Source organism: Vigna unguiculata, chromosome 8, assembly GCF_037176805.1.
Source record: "Vigna unguiculata cultivar grain cowpea cultivar isolate G323 ecotype 2 chromosome 8, ASM3717680v1, whole genome shotgun sequence".
NCBI classification, from domain to species: domain Eukaryota; kingdom Viridiplantae; phylum Streptophyta; class Magnoliopsida; order Fabales; family Fabaceae; genus Vigna; species Vigna unguiculata.
Genome location: NC_140799.1, coordinates 12,905,931 through 12,914,952, shown reverse-complemented (window position 1 = coordinate 12,914,952; position 9,022 = coordinate 12,905,931).

Here is a 9,022-nt window from a genome sequence, read left to right as displayed (position 1 = left end):
TCGATTTTGATTCTCAAAAATTTATCTATTTTATAAGATTGAATCGACTAAAAAAAGAAATTAATCATTTTATAGAGGATTACCATGCTTAGTGTGTGACTCGTTAGTTTTTTAGAATGATTAAAAAAAAAAAGAAACCGGTTAATAGTATCAATTCATTTAAAAAGAACTAATAACCAACACATCACTTCGGATTATCTAGATCTAAAGAATTAGTCAAAAGAAAAAAGATTTAATAAAAAAAGAATATAGCAACTGAAAAATTGTGAAAGATAAAAGAAAAAAAAGATTATTTAGTTGTAAAGCAATAAAAATATATAGATAAAAGAAAAGGTGAAAGAAAGAGATTAAAATATATCAATGATATAGAATTCGAATATGTAAAGGTCTATGGGTCATCTCAGAAAAGATAGTGTATTAAAGCATCCTTAAAAATAAAAAAGAATAATATATATATATTTTTTTATTTTTAATGTCAATAAATTAAGAGCTCTGAATCAAGAAAAACTGATAATATTGATTCACGAAAAAAGAAATGAATATTCTATTCTAAAAAAATTTTATTAATTTTTAGCTATGAGAAAGGCTCCATTGTCGAATTAAAACCTAACCATTAATCGAGAGGCGATGGGAATGACGAAACCTGCAAATACTTAAGACTTAAGATTTTATTAAAAAAATCTTAAAGAAAACAAATCTTAATGATTTCTTAGGTGGGATGGCGGAAGAAACCTAAAAACAATCCATTTTTTAGGAGTTGTACCCTACATTAACATCTGAATTTCATTACATCTGAATTTGAGAATAAAAGAGTAAATATTCGCCCGCGAGAATTTTTCTTTTATTGAATTTTTTTATATTTTTGCCAATTCTAAGAATCGATATTGAAAACAAGATCTAAAAATTTCGAAGATTGTATGAAATCTCAAAAAATACCGAGATTTCGTTATTTACTAAACATATGACTATTTCTATTATTTTATCGATTAGATAGAATCTATATCCATATAGATATAGATATTTGAATTACTTCATTCGCGAGGAGCCGTATGAGGTGAAAATCTCATGTACGGTTCTGTAATAAAGATGGAATTGAAAAACAACCATCAATTATAACCCCCAAAGAACCAGATTTCGTAAACAATATAGAGGAAGAATGAAGGGAATATCCTATCAAGGTAATAATATTTGCTTCGGAAGATATGCTCTTCAGGCACTTGAGCCAGCTTGGATAACATCTAGACAAATAGAAGCGGGACGGCGGGCAATGTCAAGAAATGTTCGCCGAGGTGGACAAATATGGGTACGTATTTTTCCAGACAAACCGGTTACAGTAAGACCTACTGAAACATGTATGGGTTCAGGAAAAGGATTTCCCGAATATTGGGTAGCTGTTGTTAAACCTGGGAAAATACTTTATGAAATGGGTGGAGTACCAGAAAATATAGCAAGAAAGGCTATTTCAATAGCATCATCCAAAATGCCGATACGAACTCAATTCATTATTTCAGGATAATAAAAGAGAACCAAAGGAAATAGGTCTTTAGAATGAAAAGAAAAAAGGCAATAATAGGTTCCTTTTTTTTTGAACACAAAATATTTTTACTTCCTTTTTTAGATTGAAATAATAAAAAAATGATATGATTCAACCTCAAACTCATTTGAATGTAGCGGATAACAGCGGAGCACGTGAACTGATGTGTATTCGAATCCTAGGAGCTAGTAATCGACGATATGCTTATATTGGCGACATTGTTGTTGTTGTAATCAAACAAGCAGTACCAAATACGAACTTAGAAAAATCTGAAGTGATCAGAGCTGTAATTGTACGTACTTGTAAACAACTAAAACGTAGCAACGGTATAATAATTCAGTATGATGATAATGCTGCAGTTATAATTGATCAAGAAGGAAATCCAAAAGGAACTCGAATCTTTTGCGCAATCGCCCGGGAATTGAGACAGTTAAATTTCACTAAAATAGTTTCATTAGCACCTGAGGTATTATAAGAGGAAACCACGATATGGATATATTCTTTTTTTGTGAAATAGATAAATGTATCTATTTTATCTCAAAAATATATCTTTTGTAATAATTATTATTTTGAAGAATTCGTACTTATAAGTTTTAGAAGTAGCCATTTTTCTTTATTTCAGATTTATACTTGAAAACCTAAACAATATCTATATCTATCTATATATAGATATGGGCGAAGGACGGGAATTGAACCCGCGCATGGTGGATTCACAATCCACTGCCTTGATCCACTTGGCTACATCCGCCCTTATAGTAAAAATGATCTATATCTCAAATTCTACCTTTTCATTATCCTTTTTTTTCTAACAAAGGAAAAAAAAAAGATAAGGAATCATTAAATCAATCAAAAACGTATGTATAAATCTATAGAAATCTAAAAAAAAGATTACTAATCCAATATCCAATATAAAGGAGCAATATTAACAAAGTTGATATTGCTCCTTTATTTTTAAACAAAAACTCGTCTACTTTAAATTAAGATCAAAATTTTATCCATTAACAGATGGAGCTTCCATCGCAGCTAGATCTAGAGGGAAATTATGAGCATTACGTTCATGCATTACTTCCATACCAAGGTTAGCTCGGTTAATAATATCAGCCCAGGTATTTATTACACGACCTTGACTATCAACTACGGATTGGTTGAAATTAAAACCATTTAAGTTGAAAGCCATAGTGCTGATACCTAAAGCGGTAAACCAAATACCTACTACAGGCCAAGCAGCTAGGAAGAAATGTAAAGAACGAGAATTGTTGAAACTTGCATATTGGAAGATTAATCGGCCAAAATAACCATGAGCAGCTACAATATTATAAGTTTCTTCCTCTTGACCAAATCTGTAACCTTCATTAGCGGATTCATTTTCTGTGGTTTCCCTGATCAAACTAGAAGTTACCAAGGAACCATGCATAGCACTGAATAGGGAGCCGCCGAATACACCAGCTACACCTAACATGTGAAATGGATGCATAAGAATATTATGCTCAGCCTGAAATACAATCATAAAATTGAAAGTACCTGAAATTCCTAGAGGCATACCATCCGAAAAGCTTCCTTAACCAATAGGATAGATCAAGAAAACAGCAGTAGCGGCTGCAACAGGAGCTGAATATGCAACAGCAATCCAAGGACGCATACCCAGACGAAAACTAAGTTCCCACTCACGACCCATGTAGCAAGCTACACCAAGTAAGAAGTGTAGAACAATTAGTTCATAAGGACCGCCGTTGTATAACCACTCGTCAACAGAAGCTGCTTCCCAGATCGGATAAAAATGCAAACCTATAGCCGCAGAAGTAGGAATAATCGCACCAGAAATGATATTGTTTCCATAAAGTAGAGATCCAGAAACAGGCTCACGAATACCATCAATATCTACTGGAGGGGCAGCGATAAAAGCGATAATAAATACAGAAGTTGCAGTCAATAAAGTAGGAATCATCAAAACACCAAACCATCCAATGTAAAGACGATTTTCGGTGCTGGTTATCCAATTACAGAAGCGACCCCATAGGCTTTCGCTCTCGCGTCTCTCTAAAATTGCAGTCATGGTAAAATCTTGGTTCATTTAATCATTAGGGACTCCCAAGCACAAAAATTCTCTATAATGCGAGAATTTGAGGACTTGTTATTCAACAGTATAACATGACTTATATACCAGTGTCAACCAATACTAATATCCATAGTATGTTCTTATTCATTAGTATGTTCTTATTCATTTCGGTTTATCCGAATTTACCTTGTTTATCCCATTTCATTGATTCATAAAAAAAGTTTATTTTCTATATATCATTCTATTTATAGAAATAGAGAATAGAAATATAGATATAATACAACATCGATCTACAAAAATGAGTTGCCCGGGACTTGAACCCGGAACTAGTCGGATGAAGTAGATAATTTATTCTTGAATAAAATTCAACAATAGAATAAAACAAGAAAAAATCCCTCCCCAAGCCGTGTTTGCAGTTTTCATTGCACACGGCTTTCCCTATGTATACATCTAAACCTTAATTACTTGCCTAGCAAAAGACTCTAAGAAAGTGAAATATAATATTTAATTCATTAACCCCGAAATTTGACTCTGACTACATGAGCATTTCAAAATCCTATATATAGATATAGAAGACTAAAAAAAATGATTTTTTTATCCTCATTGAATAAAAAGAAGGAAGTTCGTTTTATCAATTTACACCGATTTAAAAAATAACATAACCTATTTTCAATTATAAATAATTGACGAAATCGTTTCTTAAAAGAATATCCAAATACCAAATACGACCTCTATAAAACCTACGCAAAGTAAAAGAAGTTCTTGCCAATGATGGCATTTTTCTAGTATAGTGGTAAGTATACTCAAACTGGTGACTTAGGCAATTGTGTCGTTCGAAAATAACTTTTTGCTAGTAATCCAGTTTTTTTCTTAATTTTTGAAATTCTACTTGGTTAGTATTCCTACAAATTTTGTGCGTCCATTATTTTAAACAAAATTAAGGCGTTGTAGTATAGTGGTAAGTATTCCCTCTTGTCACGCGGGTGACCCAGGTTCGATCTCCAGCAACGACGCCATTTGGAAAATAACATTTTGGTCATAATTCAGTTTTTTCCTAATTTTAATTCTCGCTTTGTAACCATTACTTCAAATGTTGTGTAATCAATATTTTTAACAAAATAAAGTCATTGCAATATAGTGGTAAATATTCCCGCCTTTCACCCAAGTGAACTTGGTTCGGTATCTGAGAACGACGCCATTTGAAATTAATATTTTTGTCGCATTTTTTTGTCCTCATTTTAGTTATCACCTCATAATGATAAACTAATTAAAAAATAGACCAATATTTTGAAAAAAACTAAAGTTTTTGTACTATTGTGGTAAGTATTCTCAAACTGGTGACTTAGGCAATTGTGTCGTTTGAAAATAACTTTTTGGTAGTTATTCAATTTTTTTTCTTAATTTTTGAAATTCTACTTGGTTAGTATTCCTACAAATGTGTTGCGACCATTATTTTAAACAAAATTAAGTCGTTGTAGTATAGTGGTAAGTATTCCCGCCTGTCACGCGGGTGACCCGGGTTCGATCCCCAGCAACGGTGCAATTTGAAAAAGAACATATTGTTCGCAATTAAGTTTTTTCCTAATTTTAATGATCACTTGGTAAGCATTGTTTCAAATTTTTTTCAATCAATATTTTGAACAAAATAAAGTCATTGTTATATATAGTGGAAATATTCGCGCCTTTCACCCAAGAGAACCTAGTTCGGTTCTGACAACAACGTCATTTGAAATTAATATTTTGGTCGCATTTTTTATTCGTAATTTTAGTTATCACCTCAAAATGATAAACTAAATAAAAAAGAAACCAATATTTTGAAAAAACTAAGGTTTTTGTAGTATAGCGGTAAGTATTCTCAAACTGGTGACTTAGGTAATTATGTCTTTTCAAAATAACTTTATTGTAGTAATTTAGTTTGTTTCTTAATTTTTGAAATTCTACTTGGTTGGTATTCCTACAAATGTTGTGCGACCATTATATTAAACAAAGTTAAGTCGTTTTAGTATAGTGGTAAGTATTCCTGCCTGTCACGCGAGTTACCCGGGTTCGATCCTCGGTAACGGCGCCATTAGAAAATAACATTTAGGCCGCAATTCAAATTTTTCCTAATTGTAATGATCACTAGGTAAGTGTTTCTACAAATGTTGTGCAATAATTATCTTAAACCTACTAAAGTTGTTGTAGTATATTGGTAACGATTCGCGCTTGCAACAGTGCCATTAGAAAATAACATTTTAGTCACAATTTAGATTTTTTCTAATTTTAATTATCACCTCAAATTGATAAACTAAATTAAAAATATATCAATATTTTGAAGAAGTATTGTTGTTATAGTATAGTGATAAGTATTATCGCTTCTCAACTTAGTGACCCAGGTTCAATACCCAACAACGACGTCGTTTGAGAATTAAATTTTGGCCACCAGTCAATTTTTTCCCAATTTTAATGATCACTCGATAAGTGTTCCTACAAATATTGTGTGACCAATATTTTGAACAAAATAAAGTCGTTGTAGTATTGTGGTAAGTAATCCCACCTATCACGGAGCTAACACGGGTTCGATCCTTTACATCGACGCCATTTGGAAAATGACATTTTTGTCGCAATTCAGTTTGTTTCCTAATTTTAATAATCACTTGGTAAGTATTGCTTCAAATGTTTGTGTAACCAATATTTTGAACAAAATAAAGTCATTATATAGTGGTAAATATTCATGCCTTTTACCCAAGTGAACCTGGTTCGGTATTTGCCAATGATGGCATTTTTGTAGTATAGTGGTAAGTATACTCAAACTGGTGACTTAGGCAATTGTGTCGTTCGGAAATAACTTTTTGCTAGTAATCCAGTTTTTTTCTTAATTTTTGAAATTCTACTTGGTTAGTATTCCTACAAATTTTGTGCGTCCATTATTTTAAACAAAATTAAGGCGTTGTAGTATAGTGGTAAGTATTCCCTCTTGTCACGCGGGTGACCCAGGTTCGATCTCCAGCAACGATGCCATTTGGAAAATAACATTTTGGTCATAATTCAGTTTTTTCCTAATTTTAATTCTCGCTTTGTAACCATTACTTCAAATGTTGTGTAATCAATATTTTTAACAAAATAAAGTCATTGCAATATAGTGGTAAATATTCCCGCCTTTCACCCAAGTGAACTTGGTTCGGTATCTGACAACGACGCCATTTGAAATTAATATTTTGGTCGCATTTTTTTGTCCTCATTTTAGTTATCACCTCATAATGATAAACTAATTAAAAAATAGACCAATATTTTGAAAAAAACTAAAGTTTTTGTACTATTGTCGTAAGTATTCTCAAATTGGTGACTTAGGCAATTGTGTCGTTTGAAAATAACTTTTTGGTAGTTATTCAATTTTTTTTCTTAATTTTTGAAATTCTACTTGGTTAGTATTCCTACAAATGTGTTGCGACCATTATTTTAAACAAAATTAAGTCGTTGTAGTATAGTGGTAAGTATTCCCGCCTGTCACGCGGGTGACCCGGGTTCGATCCTCGGCAACGGCGCAATTTGAAAAAGAACATAATGTTCGCAATTAAGTTTTTTCCTAATTTTAATGATCACTTGGTAAGCGTTGTTTCAAATTTTTTTCAATCAATATTTTGAACAAAATAAAGTCATTGCTATATATAGTGGAAATATTCGCGCCTTTCACCCAAGAGAACCTGGTTCGGTTTTGACAACAACGTCATTTGAAATTAATAGTTTGGTCGCATTTTTTATTCGTAATTTTCGTTATCACCTCAAAATGATAAACTAAATAAAAAAGAAACCAATATTTTGAAAAAACTAAGGTTTTTGTAGTATAGCGGTAAGTATTCTCAAACTGGTGACTTAGGTAATTATGTCTTTTCAAAATAACTTTATTGTAGTAATTTAGTTTGTTTCTTAATTTTTGAAATTCTACTTGGTTGGTATTCCTACAAATGTTGTGCGACCATTATATTAAACAAAGTTAAGTCGTTTTAGTATAGTGGTAAGTATTCCTGCCTGTCACGCGAGTTACCCGGGTTCGATCCTCGGTAACGGCGCCATTAGAAAATAACATTTAGGCCGCAATTCAAATTTTTCCTAATTGTAATGATCACTAGGTAAGTGTTTCTACAAATGTTGTGCAATAATTATCTTAAACCTACTAAAGTTGTTATAGTATATTGGTAACGATTCGCGCTTGCAACAGTGCCATTAGAAAATAACATTTTAGTCACAATTTAGATTTTTTCTAATTTTAATTATCACCTCAAATTGATAAACTAAATTAAAAATATATCAATATTTTGAAGAAGTATTGTTGTTATAGTATAGTGATAAGTATTATCGCTTCTCAACTTAGTGACCCAGGTTCAATACCCAACAACGATGTCGTTTGAGAATAAAATTTTGGCCACCAGTCAATTTTTTCCCAATTTTAATGATCACTCAATAAGTGTTCCTACAAATATTGTGTGACCAATATTTTGAACAAAATAAAGTCGTTGTAGTATTGTGGTAAGTAATCCCACCTATCACGGAGCTAACACGGGTTCAATCCTTTACATCGATGCCATTTGGAAAATGACATTTTGGACCCAATTCAGTTTGTTTCCTAATTTTAATAATCACTTGGTAAGTATTGCTTCAAATGTTTGTGTAACCAATATTTTGAACAAAATAAAGTCATTATATAGTGGTAAATATTCATGCCTTTTACCCAAGTGAACCTGGTTCGGTATTTGCCAATGATGGCATTTTTGTAGTATAGTGGTAAGTATACTCAAACTGGTGACTTAGGCAATTGTGTCGTTCGAAAATAACTTTTTGCTAGTAATCTAGTTTTTTTCTTAATTTTTGAAATTCTACTTGGTTAGTATTCCTACAAATTTTGTGCGTCCATTATTTTAAACAAAATTAAGGCGTTGTAGTATAGTGGTAAGTATTCCCTCTTGTCACGCGGGTGACCCAGGTTCGATCTCCAGCAACGACGCCATTTGGAAAATAACATTTTGGTCATAATTCAGTTTTTTCCTAATTTTAATTCTCGCTTTGTAACCATTACTTCAAATGTTGTGTAATCCATATTTTTAACAAAATAAAGTCATTGCAATATAGTGGTAAATATTCCCGCCTTTCACCCAAGTGAACTTGGTTCGGTATCTGACAACGACGCCATTTGAAATTAATATTTTTGTCGCATTTTTTTGTCCTCATTTTAGTTATCACCTCATAATGATAAACTAATTAAAAAATAGACCAATATTTTGAAAAAAACTAAAGTTTTTGTACTATTGTGGTAAGTATTCTCAAACTGGTGACTTAGGCAATTGTGTCGTTTGAAAATAACTTTTTGGTAGTTATTCAATTTTTTTTCTTAATTTTTGAAATTCTACTTGGTTAGTATTCCTACAAATGTGTTGCGACCATTATTTTAAACAAAA